Here is a 19,416-nt window from a genome sequence, read left to right on the forward strand (position 1 = left end):
GCAATGGCAGACAAAGCTTCTATTTCCTTCACCCATTCAGCTACTTTGTGCTCCTACGTACTCCTTCTTATATACCTCTGTCCCGATCACTGCACCTAAGTGTCGTTGTCCGTCCTTTGTCACAATGACGCCACTTCCTCTAAAAGTTTGTGCGGCACGGTCATAATGTTCAGGTTTGACAATAAGGACAGACTTGGTGGCGTTAGGGATGTATCCTATCTCAGGGCCGGTGATGTTCACAGTGTCCCACCACCCTATTAAGTCCGCACCTGAGAGGTCATCCGCATAAGCCACCTGTTTCACCCGTGTTTCTGCGTACGCGATTTCATTTTGGAGGACTGATAGGCCCAGGGCGTACATAGCCATGGCTGTTGGGTCACCTTGTGTTGTTCCCTCAGATGATTTTAACACTCACTTTTCCACTGTGGCTGTTTATGTATAAGTCGGTCGGGTATGTATAGGTATTTTCGACATACATAGCTAAGCTAGGACACTTGGTTTTAATGTTGTGTATCATAGTCTTTCTATTTATTGTGTTGAAGGCATTCTTTCCGTCAACAAGAAGCACTGCTTCGCACTCCACGTGGTCAAATATCTCCCGCATGGCATGGACGGCTGCTTCTCCTCCTGCCTGCTGCCTCGCCCAAACTTAGAGGCTCCCTGTTGCCATTCTCACATCTTCTTTGACGACATCCATGATGCATTTGCCTACGATGCGCCGCAGGACTTCTCCGACTCCTATAGGCCTGCATCCCGGCCTCTTGTCTAGAGGAATGAGGCGGCATGCAGTCAGGACGTCCACATGATGGCAGCTGGAGGAGGCGAGTTTTATTGCCATTGCTGCATTGATGTTGCGCAGGTCACCAGGTGCATTGCCAAAGTTGGCGCTGGTCATTAATCTTTGCCATCACCGTGCATCAAGTCCTGAGGGCCCCGCGCTGCCATGAGTCTGGAGATTCGTCTTCCACACCATCTCTCCTGTTATCCTTTCATAATTATATGTAACATGATTCGGTGGTTGATGACAACCTGTCAGTCTCAGTCCATTCAGGTCACTCGGTGGTGCATGTTTTTCCCTGAGTTGACTGATCGTGTCCCTGGTGAGTGGAAGCACACCCCGTGTGGAATTTTCTGACAAGGCTCGTGTTGCAGACGCAATGTTGCCTGGTCGCATTTTGTCTGCAAACTTCCGTGCCCTGTCTTCTGTAGAGGTGTTGTTTTGTTCGGGTCCGGTGAGCCTCTACTGCAGGGGTATTCAATTAAAAGTCACTGAGGTCCAGTTCTTAAAATTTCCCCCAAGTAAAAGGTCCGAACGGAAGTCCAGCTTGTGTCTTATAGCCGTTCCCTATGTCGACATTTTCATATGGATTCAACAGTATTTATTGTCTATTTTCAATGCAGGAAATGTTTAACAGAGTGCACAGCTAGCTCTTTTGCCCTAAATAAAAGTAGTCCCAGGCAAATAAATTTAAGGCCACCGTCCACCACCTCGTCACCATGGTGAAAGGTGCATGCCACCCAGATACCCACCACGCCCTTTGGTCATACCTGCCACCCTGCATATTAGCTTGACCTTCCTACTGCAGGAAATTGAGAGTGTTCACGCTCTCACTGGCCTGTTGACACCCGCCAGCGTTGCACGGCGCCCCGCCACCCGCCACACCCTCCCTCCCCGCTGTCACCCGGCCGCAGATTGGTCACGGGTCCGGACAGAACCATCGCTCGGTCCGGATCCGGACCGGGGTCCGCCATTTGGTGATGCCTGCTCTACTGTATGGCCCTGGCTTCTCCAAGGAGGGCATCTAGTTCGTTAGTTTGCCACAAAGCAACTCTCATTCTTAATGCCGCGATATTTTCGGCTTGTTTGGTTTTTGGGTGTGCTTTTTTGAGGAAGAGTGGTATGTTCTGGATGTAGTTATTTAACAGGATGATAAATGTTGTGGCTCCACATCTGGGTAGTTCAAAAAGATTGCTAGCAAACCACCCAACAACCTCAAGGTATGTGTCATCCACCCACCTCGTCGCCTCCCTCTCTGCACGCTCCTTCCAAGCGAAGCTTCCCCGGACCTCCGTCGCGCCCTGTCCAGTCGGAGAGGAAGTGATGAGGGGGTGGTGATGGTGATGGTGGTGGCAGCATTGGAGGTGCAGATGGAAGTTGTGGTATCGGTTGATGGGGATATGGAGGTGGTGGTTGTGCTCACTCCGACATTACCTCCCACCGCTCACTCCTCCCCCGGCGGCCCTTATTGTCCCCGCGGTTGTAGCAGTCACCGCTCAAGTCGCGTGCTCTTCCTTCCCGATGACTCATAAGAAAATGGGGGCTGCAGCGCAGAATCGTTAACTGCATGTTCATTGTCGCTACTCTTATCTCCCTGTGTTATGTCGCGTCTTCATTGCTAACTTTTCTTGTTCCTCGTTTATCTTTGACTGTCCGTCCATGTCCTCCTGTTGTCCACTACTACACATTGTTCCACACATACACTAACACATAAATGTTACCTACACATTACAACATTCACACATACGCACATACATACAACCACTTTATTTATGTCTTGTTTGTTCCCCTCGACCTTTGTATGTTTGTCCAAATAAAGTAACCCTGGTGGTTATGAGTTTCTCTATCCGTGAACCAATTAGCACTCAGAACACTCGCTAACACCAACAATTGGTGACTCTGCAGTGTTGCTAAGGTTCAAGGTGGCTTATAACCGGTGCCGTTTTAAGGGCACTCTCTCTCAGAGTGGAGGACCTGGGCAGGGTATCTTGTCCATTCGTCCGCCCTCTCCTGGGGCAAAAATCCTCACCTCCGCTAGGGGTTCGTGAGGCTAAGTCCCAGGTCAGGAGGAGTATTACGCCGTGGGCGTAGTTGCCAAGTTCAGGGTTCTCCCCCGCCCTCCCCCAGGCACCCTCTGTGTCCTCCTCCAGGCGCCTTCTGCGTCTCCTCCAGGCACCCTCTGTGCCCTCCTCCAGGCACCCTCTGTGCCCTCCTCCAGGCACCCTCTGTGTCTCCTCCAGGTACCCTCTGTGACCCGTCCCCAGACGCCTTCTGCGCCTCCTCCAGGCACCCTCTGTGTCTCCTCCAGGCACCCTCTGTGCCCCCTCTCCAGACGCCTTCTGCGCCTCCTCCAGGCACCTTCAGCGCCTCCTCCAGGCACCCTCTGTGCCCCCTCTCCAGGCGCCTTCTGCGCCCTTCAGGCACCTTCTGTGCCCCCTGGTGCTCCTCCCAGCGCTCACCCACCCACACCCCTCCTCCTCCCTGCCCTCCCGCTGGTACGGCGACTGAGACACGCACACCGTGTGACACTACACAGACTCAGTGAACACTCAAACACAGTGCGACACATTACTGAGACACACAGTGCCACACAGACTCAGTGTACACGCCACACAGACTCAGTGTACACGCCACACAGACAGTGTACACGCTGAACAGACTCAGTGTACACGCCACACAGACTCAGTGTACACGCCACACAGACTCAGTGTACACGCCACACAGACTTAGTGTACACGCCACACAGACTCAGAGAGACACGCAAACACAGTGTGACACCCCACTGGGATTACAAGTTGCCCCCTGGATTAACCACCGCCTCCTAGATCTACCACCGCCCTCTTGGATTATCCTACACCTGTGGATCCCTATGTACAGTGCAGTGCGTATCCATCAACAGTTCAGTGCAGCAAGTCCCGAGCAACAGTAAGTGTCACAGTGTTACATACTAAGCGTGCAGTGTTATGTTACAGTGCCTTTTTGGACACTGGTTCGCTCCCTGAGGCACTGAGGCCCCTGACACGTGCCAGCGCCTATAGTACACGCAGTTCGTTCTACTATCACGAACTGCCGCGGCCCCTGTCACATGCTAGCTCCCCTCACTCCTCACCCTGCTGTGGCCCCTGGCCCGCTGGCATCTAGCGCCTTCTCACGCAGTCGTTCGACGCCCTCACGGACTGCCGAGGCCCCTGGCACGCTAGCAGCAACTCACGCAGTTCCCTCGACGCTCTCGGACTGCCGTGACCCCCGGCGCGTTTACGCCAGTGCCTATTGCCCATCTCCACGCCGCTCGACTTCACCATACCTGACGACGACATTCAACACTTCCTCTACAACAGCGGTGTCCTTCAGAGCACCACTCTTCTGCTCAGGACCCGTCTACGTGGTTCGCGATTTTGGAGTGCGGATTCAAGCCTTCCAGGATCTATTAAACAGCCAACCACTCAACTCACCTCAGCTCGACTCACCGTAGCTGTTCTCACCGCGCAACTTACTCCAGCTCGACTCACCGTAGCTGTCCTCACTGTGCTACTCACTCCAGCTCGACTCACCGTAGCTGCTCTCACCGCGCAACTCACCTCAGCCCGACTCACCGTAGCTGTTCTCACCGCGCAACTCACCGCGCAACACAACTCTACTCAACGCAATGCATCTCGGCACTGGCTCGCTCCTCGAGCCACTGAGGCCCCTGGCACGTTCCAGCGCGTATAGAACACGCAGTTCGTTCTACTCTCACGGACTGCCGCGGCCCCTGGCACATGCTTGCGCCCCTCACTCCTCAACTTGCTGTGGCCTCCGGCACGAGGCATCTAGCGCCTTCCCACGCAGTCGTTCGACGCCCTCACGGACTGCCGAGGCCCCTGGCACGCTGGTAGCTGGGGCCTTTAACACACGCAGTTCGTTCTACTCTCACGGACTGCCGAGGCCCCTGGCACGCTAGCAGCAACTCACGCAGTTCCCTCGACGCTCTCGGACTGCCGTGGCCCCAGGCGCGTTTACGCCAGTGCCTATTGTCCATCTCCACGCAACTCGACTTCACCATACCTGACGACGACATGCAACTCTTTCTCTACAACAGCGGTGTCCTTCAGAGCACCACTCTTTTGCTCTGGACCCGTCAACGTGGTTCGCGATTTTGGAGTGCGGATTCAAGCCTTCCAGGATCTATTAAACAGCCAACCACTCAACTCACCTCAGCTCGACTCGCCGTAGCTGTTCTCACCGCGCAACTCACTCCAGTTCGACTCACCGTAGCTGTTCTCACTGCGCTACTCACTCCAGCTCGACTCACCGTAGCTGTTCTCACTGCGCTACTCACCTCAGCTCGACTCACTGTAGCTGTTCTCACCGAGCAACTCACCTCAGCTCGACTCATCGTAGCTATTCTTACCACGCAACTCACCGCGCATCACAACTCTACTCAACGCAATGCATTTCGGCGCAACTTACCGCGCACCTTAACGCAACTCTACTCACCGCGCACCTCAACGCAACTCAGCGCAACTCACCGCGCACCTCCACTCAACTCTGCGCAACTCACCGCGCACCTGAACTCAACTCAACGCAACTCACCGCGCAACGCTACTCACCACAACCCAACACCGTCTGTCACAGCGCCCCCACATCAGGGAAGATTTCGTTCCTCCTTCCTCGTCACTGGGGGGGGGGAGTATCTGTAATACTCACCGCTCATGTCGCGTGCTCCTCCTCCCCGGTGACTTAAGAAAATGGGCGCTGCAGCGCAGACTCGTTAACTGTATGTTCATTGTCGCTACCCTTATCTCCCTGCGTTATGTCGCGTCTTCATTGTTAACTTTTCTTGTTCCTCGTTTATCTTTGAGTGTTCGTCCATGTCCTCCTGTTGTCCACTTCTACACATTGTTCCACATATACATATATATGTTTGGGGAGGCGGTGGCTGAATCGACAGAGTAACAGCACTGCGTTCAGGAGGACGCGAGTTCAATCCCCGCCTGGTGCCACGAAGCTGGAATTTTTCAGCCGCCGCCGAGTGGCTTAACCTAGTAGCTGCAGGGATCATGTTTCTTAAAGGCCCCTCTAAGCGAGAAAAATGAAAAAAAATCATCACTCACACAAACCATTTCATAATATATATCAATGCATTTGTGATCAGTTTATGCATCATTTATTTTGGGAGGTTTATATCATGGCAAAAATGTGGCCCGTCGCTGGTACACGGTAAAGCCACAAATTTGGCCCGTCGCTGCTACCGGGTTAAAACTACCCAAATGCTGTCCAGAAGACCACCTATCAACCCGGACTCTAGATTCTAGGATTAAAGATGTGCTCCGGGAGGACAGCATGAGCCAATACAAGACGGCGCCACTATAAACACTCGCCTGCGCCAGAACGGGCTGGGCCGACCATCAGGACCCACCGGGAAGAAGCCTTGGGTCGACCATCAGGCCCCACCGGGAAGAAGCCTACCGGCGCTATAGGCCGCGACGTAAAAAAAAAAAAAAAAAAAAAAAAAATACACTAACATGTAAATGTTGCCTACATAGTACAACATTCACACACACGCACATACACACAACCACCTCTCGTTTGTGCCGATGACCTTTGTATGTTTGTCCAAATAAAGTAACCCCGGCGGATATGAGTTTCTCTATCCGTGAACCAATTAGCACTTAGAACACTCGCTACCACCAACACGGTATCGCGCCTCATCGTCATCCTCCCTGCTCTGATCCCTGCCCAAGGGATTTGGCACCTAGTGCTCCTTTTACAGTTCGTACAGCGTCTGTTTTCTTTGACACATGCACAATTTATACATCTGTGATCTTCTTTTGTACAAACGCAGCATCTTCTTTGGTTTGGAGGGTCTGGCATTAACAAAATTATTAATACTGATATTAATGACAGCATGAAAAGTAGTAGTACATGTAATAGTAGTGATTGATTACACTGTATAACAATGAAAAAAAAACGGAAATGAAAATATCCCTTTCTAGAGGTATTTTTTTGCGTAGATCACGAGTATGACATCCGTTTCTTTCTGCGACCCTCCAGTTTCTCATAAATTATAACTGAATCAAATGAGTGGAGGTCATTCATAGATGCATCCCTTTACAGCATAAAAGCGGTTCTGTTGTACATTGGGAACGCCATGCCTTCAGCTGGAATTGCTCACTCAGTAATTTTAAGAGAGACACATGAGAACGTCGCTTTTATTCTAGACCGCGTAAGTTACAATGAGCATGAGCGGCTAATTTGTGCGGACTTGAAAGTAGTAGCCATACTTAATGGGCTACAAACTGGATACACCAAGTATATGTGCTTCCTTTGCAAGTGGGACAGTAGGGCCAGATCAGAATATTATGTGCGCTCAGAATGACCACCTCGGGAAACTTTGACGCCTGGATGCCATAATGTTATTCATGAACCACTAGTTAAGAAGGAGAAAATAATTTTGCCGCCACTGCATATAAAACTAGGCCTAATGAAGCAATTTAACAAAGCACTGCAACATAAAAAGCCATGTTTCCAGTACCTCATGGCGATCTTCCCTAAAATAAGTGATGCCAAGATTAAAGAGGGCATATTCGTAGGCCCTCAGATTAGTCAACTTATAGCTGATGAGGACTTCGAGGCGACCATGGATGAAACTGAGCTAGCGGCCTGGCATGCATTCAAAGATGTATGCAAAGGACTTATGGGAAAGCAGCAAGAGGCCCAGCGAGACCGTATAATGGAGAGCCTAATCAAATGCAATCAAGATCTCGGATGCAATATGTCATTGAAGATAAACTTTCTTCATTCTCATCTGTCCTTCTTCCCAGATAATGCAGGAGATGTGAGTGATGAACTTGGTGAGAGATATAGCGTCAATGGAGAACAGGTACAAGGGAAATTGGAGCCCTGCCATGCTTGCTGACTTCTGCTGGAACCAGAAGCGTGATACATCTGAGACGTCTTATAAACGAAGATGTAAACACTAAAATGTAGGTTAATACATTATGTAATACTAACTAACATGCCGATTCATTATATTTTTATGAATTAATTACAATGGACACATTTAACCTGACTTTGGGAGCGAAATACATTAATGGTATCGTGGAAATCAGTATTAACTGCATAATTATTAAATCGGCAAATTTACAAGAAAATGTGACGTGAAGGGAAATTTTTGTTATCAAATTCGGATTCAGCACACTCAACTTCATAATAAAACACACATGAGAACTATGTTTTTTCTTGACCCTGAAATTTGTTGTACAGTGTTATTGATTATGATGAAAGTAGTAATGATACATACTAAAATATGACACTATTATTAAAATTCCTATTAATTTAGCGACATTTACATATATATGGATCAGTTTATAATCAATACCATAGGTCGACACATAATTTTCAAAGGTGGAGAATTATGGTGGTGTCAGCATGGCCTAGAGCAGGGGTTCCCAACCTGGGGTACATGTACCCCCAGTGGTACATTTGCACTTTTCAGGGGGTACATTGGGTCCGAGAGTATACTGTACAATACATGGTGTAATCTGCATTCAAACTGCACAATGTCGTGTTTCGTTTTCAATTTCCTAATTTTAGTGAGCAAAATTGTTATTTAAATTATATCATTAGTCCACACATACAGATTTCATTATCAAATAATATCAAAATATTACAATTTCACCGTTTTTTATTCAAAATTTTTAGGGGTACAAGGGAACCTAAAAAAATGCCCAAGGGGTACAGAGGAATAAAAAGGTTGGGAACCTCTGGCCTAGAGGTTAGCGTAGCCAAGGGGCGGTTGGTGCGGTGTGAGGAGAGAGGAGGCCGGGGGAATGGGCGTAGAGTGTGAAGAGAGGGTGGGTGGTGAAGAGACAGGAGAAGTCGGTGTGAGAGAGAGAGAGAGAGAGAGAGAGAGAGAGAGAGAGAGAGAGAGAGAGAGAGAGAGAGAGAGAGAGAGAGAGAGAGAGAGAGAGAGAGAGAGAGAGAGATGATGATGATAGTAATTGCAATTGTAATGTGTATATTATAATGTACATGTGAATGTATGACTGTACGTGTGGCGACACGTACAGGGGATGTTTAACAACACGTCGTGCTTTTGGCCGTGGGAAGCTGTGATGAACTGATACTAGGATCAGCAAATGATGACTTTCATCAGCCGTCATCAACCGGAAGCCACACCCTTCCGGGACGAAACAAGATGCAATAAAAAGGGCGATCAACGCAGAGAAGAGGAGAGAAGACGGGTGACGGGCAGGCGAGCGGTGCTCCGCTGCCCGGCGGCCTGAGGTGTGGCTGTCTCTGATTTCGTGCGACTCGCTCACGAAAACTGTAAACTTTTGTGTAATACTGTTAATATAGTTAAAATACTATTCACATCTTTGACTGTCCATGTGAGAGAGAGAACTAAAGTGAACTAAAGTGAGCTTATAACGGCTACCGCTCGGCTAACACATAATACACCTCACTTAAGTAAAGGCTATTGTGTTGTCTCAACCACTTCAATCAACTGGATAACGCAGGCAACGGTACACCGGACCTGACGTGAGATAACAGTTCGCGCCTTAAACATAAACACTTAAAAATAGCTAACAAAAAGGCTAACAAAAGTGGTGAACAGCGGTTTACGGACCTCTCCGAAGTGTTATATAGGTGTTATCTCTCTCTAATATATCATAACATAAAATGGTGGCTGGTGGCCGCCTCGTCGTTAACCACGTTAAAAAAGTAACGCTTAAAAGCCGTTAATATAAATGGTGAATAGCGTGGTTACGAACTACTCCGAATTGTTATATCTCTCTCTCAACCGTAACTTCAGTGACAGTGTGTGAGGGCAGAGACAGAGAAGCGTGTACCTAGCGTTCTGCTGACGTAGCGCGCGGCCCTTCCTGCTCCGTGAGCGTTAAGTCAGCACCCAGCCACACCCGAGGGCAACGCCCCGCCTAGCCCCGCACAACCCACACAGCCTGCGCGCCCCGCCTCGCACAACCAAGTTTCCTCGGAGGTGTCTCGGCACTTGTTTCTTCCTACGACACAACTAGTCGTAGGTGCGCACTTATCTTCGCCAGGCAACTCGGACCTTGGGGGTGACTGGTGGGAGCGCGTTCACTGGACGGAAGGATTATGATGAGTTTCGGTCACTTTTTCTTGAAACATTTGGGAAGATGGGCAACACAGCCTCGTAAAGGGTGTAAATTTTGCTGTGGACACCGTGCAAACGAGTGGCCTTTTTAACAGGCCAGTGGACGCACGCACGCACTGCACGCAGACTGCACGCTTAACCTCAGACCTTGCTATAATTTCCGATTGGGGTAAAAGGAACCTTGTATCCTTTAATGTCTCAAAAAACCGAATTTCTCCATCTATTATTAACTCGACACAATCTTCCAAACACCTATTCCCTTTTCTTCGACAACACTCAGCTGTCACCTTCTTCAACACTAAATATCCTCGGTCTATCCTTAGCTCAAAATCTCAACTGGAAACTTCACATCTCCTCTCTTACTAAATCAGCTTCCTCGAGGTTAGGCGTTCTGTATCGTCTCCGCTAGTTCTTCTCCCCAGAACAGATGCTTTCCATATATGGGGGCCTTGTCCGCCCTCGTATGAAGTATTCATCTCACGTGTGGAGGGGCTCCACTCACACAGCTCTTCTGGACAGAGTGGAGTCTCAAGGCTCTTCGTCTCATCAGCTCTCCTCCTCTTACTGACAGCCTTCTACCTCTTGAATTCCGCCGCCATGCTGCATTTCTTTCTATCTTCTATCTATATTTTCATGCTGACCGCTTGACTGCTCTTTTGAACTTGCTAACTGCATCCCTCTTCCCCTTCCCACGACCCGCTGCACACGACTTTTTTACTCATGCTCATCCCTATACTGTCCAAGCTCCTTATGCAAGAGTTAACCAGCATCTCCATTCTTTCATTCCATTCACAGATAAACTCTGGAACAGTCTTTCCTCGACTGTATTTCCTCCTGCCTATGACTTGACCTCTTTCAAGAAAAGTGTATCAAGACACCACTCCATCCAAAATTGACCTCTCTTTACGCCATTCTATATTTATCACTGTATGAGAGCAACAGTTAGGGGGCTTTTTTTTAATATCTTCGTTTTGTTGCCCTTGATTTGCTCTCTGTGCTGTAAAAAAGAACTACTACTACTACTACTACTACTACTACTACTACTACTACTACTACTACTACTTTTATTACTACAACAACAACTACTACTACTACTACTACTTTTTTTTCCACTACATAAAAGATACCTCCACCCATGTTTATTTTCCCGACACATAATCATGGCGGGTTCCATAGCTTGGAGGTCATTAACCACAACTCTGTTCGCTAATGACTGTGGCATCCAACCATATCACTAATACTACTTAGCACTAAATCTATACATAACACCCTATCATATATTGGATTTAGATCTCCCTTTCTTTCCCTATTCATGTCACTCCCGACCCACCCTAATGTCACTCTCCACCACTGTGGCCTCATAGTCCATATTGGAGATGTTGGTGGCTTTTGGGCCAGAGTGTCTGGTGCCCCTGAGACATAAGATGGCCGACCTGAGCAGGGAGAACGAGAGGCGACACCTCATCCGGGCGAAAACGTGGCTCCTTGGCTGATGCTTCTTTTCTGAGATCAGTTCCGGGAGTCGTGCGTAGAAGCATCGGGCCCTGGGATCCATCCCGCCGGATGAGATGAAGACGAGGGGGGTGAAGCTGCCCTGATCCACATGCTGGATACTTTCACCGTATGCCCTTGCCTTTTCCTGCTCGTTCCTATGGTGGGCGGCTTCCAGGGGCAGCTCACGGTGACAGGCAGCCATCGGGACGAATATGCGGATGTCCATGAACGCCCGCTGTCCGCGCACCCAGAATCCGCGGGCACTTACATCAACCCGTGCCTCATGTGACGTATTGCCCGTCCTGTATCTGAGGTGTTCGCCGTCCAGGGGAAGCAGTGCCGGCTCGGTAGTGACGTCTTGCCATACCTGACCTTTCTTTCGGCCACCTCTTTTGATTCTTTTTTGGGAGCAGCAAGTAGCGGGCTTTTTTTTATAATTGTTTTTTTTTGTGTGTGTGCCCTTGAGCTGTCTCCTTTGTTGTAAAAAAAAAAAATCCCCGAGGATGCTGGCTGTCAGATCCCTCACCTCATCGTGTCGAATACAGACGAACCCTCCCTTATTACATGTTATGGTGTGAGTGACATCAGTCGGTGATCCACATGCACAGAGATAAGGCAACCCCTCAATCGGCCAGCCAAATCTCAGTGCAACGGCGTCGACAAATTTATGTTTGTTGAGGCTGAAGCCTTTTGCTCTGATTGGTAATGACGTTAGCCAGTTTGAGGCGCCTGTCTCCTGTGCTGTGTGGATTTTTCTACCCATTTCTGTGGACAGGTGGTTTGTCAGACGGTCGAGGTCGTCTTTTTGGGCCTGTTGTGTTTCTTCTGATATTCTTCTTTTGATATCTCTTATGTCAGTTTGGTCTATTTCGTCCTCTGCCTCCTGAGCGATGATCCTGTTGATGTGGGATCTGGTAAGACTGATGGAGTTTTGGTTCTCCTTATCAGCCAGCTTCTCAGGGTTGGTGATTCCCATTCTACCCAGTCTTGGAGGAAGTGCAATCATATCCCTCTCCTCCTCCCCAAAGCATGAGATTTCACCAGCGCCGGCAAGAATACATTCTTGACGGCATTCTCCAGTGCTCGGAGGAGTAGACTAATGGCGGGGATGGTGCGCCTCAGAAACGTCCACCGATGTTGGATGCCGTGGGTGTACGCTGAATAGGCAGCGTGTGGCTCAGTCTTGGCAATGGCAGACAAAGCTTCTATTTTCTTCACCCATTCAGCTGCTTTGTCTCCTACGTACTTCTTCTTATATACCTCTGTCCCGATCCCTGCACCTAAGTGTCGTTGTCCGTCCTTTGTCACAACGACACCACTTCCTCTAAAAGTTTCTGCGGCACGGTCATAATGTTCAGGTTTTACAATAAGGACAGACTTGGTGGGTTAGTGATGTATCCTATCTCAGTGTGTTCACAATGTCACACCACCCTTTAAGTCTGAGATTTTAGCAGAACCTGAGAGGTCATCCGCAAAAGCCACCTGTTTCACCCGTGTTTTTAAGTACGCGATTTAATTTTGGAGGACTGATAGGCCCAGGGCGTACATAGCCAAGGCTGTTGGGTCACCTTGTGTTGTTCCCTCAGATGATTTTAACACTTCGCCATCCCCGTGCATCAAGTCCTGAGGGCCCTGCGATGCCATGAGTCTGGAGGGCTTTCTTTCACACCATCTCTCCTGTTACCCTTTCATATATAACAGAATTTGGTGGTTGGTGACATCCAGCCAGTCTCAGTCCCTTCAGGTCACTCGGTTGTGGGTGTTTTTCCTCGAGTTGACTGATCGTGTCCCTGGTGAGTGGAAGCACACCCCGTGTGGAATTTTCTGACAAGGCTCGTGTTACAGACGCAACGTTGCCTGATCGCATTTTGTCTGCAAACTTCCGAGCCCTGTCTTCTGTTGAGATGTTGTTTTGTTGGGGTCTGGGAAGCCTTTCCTGTATGGCCCTGGCTTCTCCAAGGAGTGCATCTAGCTCGTTAGTTTGCCACAAGGCAACTCTCCTTCTTAATGCCTCGATATTTTCAGTTTGTTTTGTTTTTGGGTGTGCTTTTTGGAGGAAGAGATGGGGGAGAGTGAACATAATTTTCAGGAATAGGGGCGCCAGTGGTGTGTTCTGGATGTAATTATTAAACAGGGTGACAATTTCTTTGATGATAATTGTTGTGGCTCCACATTTAGGTGGTTCAAAAAGATTGCAAGCAGACCACCCAACAACCTCAAGGCATGTGTCATCCACCCACCTCGTCGCTTCCCCCTCCGCTAGCCCCTTCCAAGCAAAGCTTCCCCCTCCAGTCGGAGAGGAAGAGTGATGAGGTGTACTTGGAAGGGGTGGTATCGGGAAATACTACTACTATTACTGCGACTGTTGCTACTTCTGTTACTACAACTACTACTACTACCAGAGCCTATGTTGAGAGGCGCCACCGTCACAACTTGTGACGTCAGATATAAACAACAGCTCGGTCAGAAGGTGGGACATCACAGACATGCTTCCATATTATTTGTCGTAACTCAGCTCATACATTAGATAGGACATTTTGGTTAACACCGTTAGACGCAACAGTGATTGGAGAACTCGAATATGTTTGATAAAACTCAATAAAACAGAAACTAAATAAATAGTGACGAGTTGAAGTTAAATAATTTATCCGTAAAGTTTATAACACATTTTACATATAGCTATCATTTGCAGCGGCTATGAAATAAAGACTAAAATAAACCATTTCATCTTATAGAGAAAAGCCTCCTGAACACGATGGTGTATACAGATTTTTCATAAAACCTCAAATAAGTGAAGCACGGAACTGTTTATAAAAACTTTTCACTTCATGAATTGTGCGCACCGACGGGGTGGGTGCTGGCAAGGTGCTAGGAGTGGTCGCGTTGCCATGACAACCCTCGCCTCGCCTCGCTTTTCGTGTGGCCACTGGCCAGAGGCAACAGGCAGCAACGGGGTGCGTTCTGCCGAGGTCGCTGATGTTGGCCAACACTATACTAACATGATGTTGATACAGTGTTGACGGCGAAAATTCGCCTCTAGTCGACTTGACCGCGGAGGGGTGACCCAAAGCGAGGCTGACCCCACGGGTCCACCTCGCCTCCGTAGAAGGGCCACCCGGCTGCTCGCCCGAGGAGTGCTAGCGTTCCACTGTCCTGCAGGTCTCGCCCTCTCCCATCCGTTCCTCCACCCTTTCCTCCTCCTCTTCCCCCTTATCAGCCTCACCCTACTCTCCCTCTCCTTTCTCCTCCACCCTCGCCTCCCCTCCCCACTCCCCCACAGCCGCTACCTCCCCCGCCTCCCCCCTGTCCCCTCCTCCTCCCCCTCTCTTCCTCCTCCTCCCCCACCTCCCCCACCACCTCCTCCGCCACCTCCGCCACCACCTCAGCCACCTCCTCCTCCTCTCCACCTTCCCCTTCGATGTCATCCCCCTCCTGTCTCTCCTTCTCCCACTCATCGTCCTTCTCCTCCTCCTTCTCCTCCTCCTTCTCCTTCTCCTTCTTCCCCTCCTCCTCCTCCTCCTCCTCCTCCTCCTCCTCCTTCTCCTGTGTCGCCGCCCCTCCCTTTCCTCCTGTAGGGGCTTCCCTTCCGTCTACTGATACAGTTTCTAAGACGAAAGTCCTGGTGGTTGGGGTTAGTCAAGTCAGGCTCATTGACAGGTACTTTTGTTCAAAGGATAAAGAAAATAGGCTTTAGGTGTGCTTTCCCGGGGCAGGCATACAGCACGTATCTGACAGGATGGAGGAAATTTTAGCAGGGGAGGGGACACAGCCTATCGTCTTCTGCAGTTTCGGTGGTAATGACATCGGTAGAGTGGGTAGCGAAGAGATATTTCGGCGCTTCAGGGAATCGTTCGCTAAAGTGAGAGACTTCGGAGGGGTGCCGCCCGTTTGTGGTGTTTTGCCGAGGGGGGGTAGGCGAAGGATGGCTTTCCAGAGCCTTAGCAGTCAACAGCAGGCTGGCGGCCCACTGTAAGCGAAATGGTTGGCTTTTCCTAGATAACTGGGACCTCTTCTACGATAAAGGCACCTTGTATGCCAAGGATGGTGTGCACCTGTCACTCCACGGGGTGGAGGTTCTCGCAGACTCCCTCGAGCGATCACTTAGCACCCTACAGGATTTTTTTAAAGAAGGCGAGGGGGGAGGGCCTAACATCAGTGGCTATGCATCGCAGACTGGGACTAGGGGGCGCAGAAGTAATCGAAAGGATGTAACAAAGGATGGTCTAACGGCTTATTACACCAACAAGATAGATCTACTGAGGGGGAAAGGATGTGTCGAGAAATTCGACATTATAGCTATCACGGAAACATGAGTGGATACTGCAAACAAAAACTTCATGTCGGAGTATGAAATAGATGGTTATCAGATGTTTTACAAAGATAGAAAGGGAAGAAGGGGAAGGGGGGCGGCACTTTATGTTAAAGACACACTTAAATGCTCCACTAACAACTCTGTTCAAACAAATGGCGACTCAGAATCAGTTTGGGTGGACGTCCACAAAGGGAAAGACAAACTAATTCTATAGGGGTTCTTTACAGGCCACCCAACCTTAGCAGGCAGGACACTGATATATTACTAGAAGAGGTAGGCAGGTCGAGCAGGAGCAAAAATGTCTGCATAATGGGGGATTTTAACTATAGGAATATAGACTGGGAAGGCATGGTGGGTGATCTAGAATCTGAGGATTTTCTGAAAGTAATACAAAATAACCTCCTAAAGCAGACAGTGACTGAGCCCACCAGAAGTAACAACATTTTAGACTTAGTCCTGACTACCAGCGAGTCTATGATCAGTGAGCTAGATGTTGGGGGAGAATTAGGTGGCAGTGATCACAAGGAAATTAGGTTTAAATTAGACTGGGCGGTAACCCATGAGCTCAACCCTGTGTTGGTGCCTGACTTTAGAAGAGCTGATTATGAGGGGCTCAGAAGACACCTTGAGGAGGTAAATTGGGGAACCTTAGGGCTAGATGAGGGCCAGATCTCAGGGCTGGAACCGGAAAGACAGGGGAATCATGTAGAAATGACCTACAAAAATTTTGTTAGAGTAATTGCAAAGGGTCAGAGACAACAATTCCCTTACCAAGCACATAGGAGGGAAAATAACGACCCCAAATGGATGATCCGCAGACTCAAGCATGAGATAGGCTTGAAGAGAGAAATTTAAAGGAAAATCAAGAACGGAGAAACCCATCTCAGGGACAGGTATGCTGAGCTAGCCAAGTCGGTGAAAAAGAACACCCGCCTAGCATAAAGAAATTATGAGATTAGGGTAGCCAACGAGGCCAAGAGCGATCCCAAGGGCTTCTTCAAATTGTACAGAACGAAAACAAGGGGCAGAATTGGACCGTTGAAAACAAACACGGGCGAGCTCGTTGGGAATGGAAAAGATTTGAGTCAAATGATGAATGACTATTTCCTCTCAGTTTTCACGCAGGAAAATCCAACAACCATTCCGGAGAGAGTTCAGGTATATGACGGCGAAGATAACGACAAGTTGAGGTATATGATCACTAGGCAAGTAGTCCAGGATGAGATTGGTAGGTTGAAGAAAAACAAACCGCCGGGCCCAGACGAAGTATTCCCACGGGTTTTGAAAGAGTGCAAGGAGGTCCTCAGTGGCCCACTTACCGATGTCTTTAAGATGTCGGTAAATTCTGGGTATGTGCCCAATCAATGTAAAGTAGCTAATGTGACGCCGATTTTCAAAAAGGGAGACAAGTCTGCCACCTCAAATTATCACCCAATTAGCTTAACATCAATTGTAGGAAAGATGTTTTGGTCAATTATAGCCGAGAGCATTAGGGATCATCTACTATCCATATCAGACCCTATGACATACCGTTTTTCGCAAATATCTTTCAAACGAAGACTCGGATCAGCATGGGACTTTGGCACAGATTGTTTCACACACTCCGCTAATTTTTAACGCTATTGTGCAATGCCAGATGCGGTTAATTATGGCGTTTACTCTTGACTGTGATGGCAACACCTGCGTGAGCCACTTACACATTCGAACAAGTGAGGCGTGACGTATTTGTGACGTGTATCCACCACCTACCTCCACCCCTGGCTTCCCCTACTCCCATCCCTCCCTTTCCCTCCCTCCTCCTTCTCTTGCCGCCCTCTCTCCTCCCCTCCCCCTCCTCTCTCTCTCACTCTCTCTCTCTCTCTCTCTCTCTCTCTCTCTCTCTCTCTCTCTCTCTCTCACACACACACACACACACACAAACACTTGTGCTGTACACGAGATATGAATCCATGCACACATATGACTTGAGTACATATAAATAGAAATTATATCCCGTCTGCATCAGCATCAACAGTGATGAAGAGGATGACCTGTTTGTCGATGGTGATGAATGTTGAAGTAACAGCCTATGTGGTCAGTTATTTACATTATTAATCCACCCATCATAATTATACTCGCTATTTATTTTTGTTTGGTATGACTTTTTAACATATCTACATGAACACATATCGTATGGCAGTCTTTTCCTAACATCAGGAAAGATGGCGCCACTATAAACACTCGCCTGAGCCAGAACGGGCTGGACTGACCATCAGGATCCACCTGGAAGAAGCCTACCGGCGCAAAATAGGCCAAGACGTAAAAAAAAAAAAAAAAAAAAATCAGAATAAATTATTCATATATTTCCAATTTCGTTTCATGTTTTTACTCTACAATGAATTCCCGCTTCAATTCCACCGTTACTCCTTTCCGTCTCTTACACGATTTCCTATAAATAATCAAGCGTCAGCTACGTGCTTCATCCCATCATACGCTCAACGTAACCTGTGGGAAGGAGGGTCATGTACTCATTTACCTTTCAATGGTTGTATAATTGCCAAACAAACCTCATACAGCACTTAAGCAACATCCATTTACGCTGGAACAGGAATCAGGGTCGTGTGTATAAAACACCCTACCATACTTAGCATATACTTTCGAGTTCTCTGCCATTGTAGACAAGTCATATGTGTGCAACGCTTCACATCGCATGTACTGTACACCGAGAGAGAGAGAGAGAGAGAGAGAGAGAGAGAGAGAGAGAGAGAGAGAGGGGGGGGGGGAGGGAGGGGGAAGTATGGGGGAGAAAGAGGGCGGGGGGAGAGCGTGGGGGGGAGAAGGAGGAGGGAGGGAAAGAGAGGGATGGGAGTAACGGAAGCCAGGGGTGGAGGTAGGTGGTGGATACACGTCACAAATACGTCACGCCTCACTTGTTCGAATGTGTAAGTGGCTCACGCAGGTTTTGCCATCACAGTCAGGAGTAAACGCCATAATTAACCGCATCTGGCAATGCGCAATAGCGTCAACAATTAGCGGAGTGTGTGAAACAATCTGTGCCAAAGTTCCATGCTGATCCGAGTCTTCGTTTGAAAGATATTTGCGAGAAACGGTATGTCATAGGGTCTGATATGAATAGTAGATAAGCATAATTTAATTCATGATTCACAGCATGGGTTCACAAAGGATAGGTCTTGCCTTACTAACCTGTTGTCCTTTTACACTAAAGTAATCGAAGCGGTTGACCGAGATGAAAACTATGATATATTGTATTTAGATTTCAGTAAAGCGTTCGACAAAGTTCCTCATCACCGGCTATTACTAAAATTACAGGCTCACGGCGTAGATGGGAAAGTTTTGAACTGGATCAGGACGTGGCTTAGTGGTAGGAAGCAGAGAGTGCAAATCAATGGTAAAAAATCTGAATGGGGCAGTGTTACGAGTGGAGTCCCTCAGGGGTTGGTGCTGGGTCCGCTGCTTTTTATTATTTACATCAATGACTTGGACACAGGGATTAGTAGTGATGTCAGTAAGTTCGCAGATGATACCAAGATCGGTAGAGTAATCCAATCAGACAGGGACGCTTGCGTTCTCCAGGATGAGCTTGACAGACTATATGATTGGGCAGGGAAGTGGCAGATGGAATTCAATGTCGGGAAGTGTAGCATTTTGAGTGTAGGTAGGAATAACCCCTCACACAATTACTCCTTAAATGACACTCCTCTAAGCAGGTCT

The sequence above is a fragment of the Eriocheir sinensis genome, chromosome 55, assembly GCF_024679095.1.
Source record: "Eriocheir sinensis breed Jianghai 21 chromosome 55, ASM2467909v1, whole genome shotgun sequence".
Taxonomy (NCBI): Eukaryota; Metazoa; Arthropoda; class Malacostraca; order Decapoda; family Varunidae; genus Eriocheir; species Eriocheir sinensis.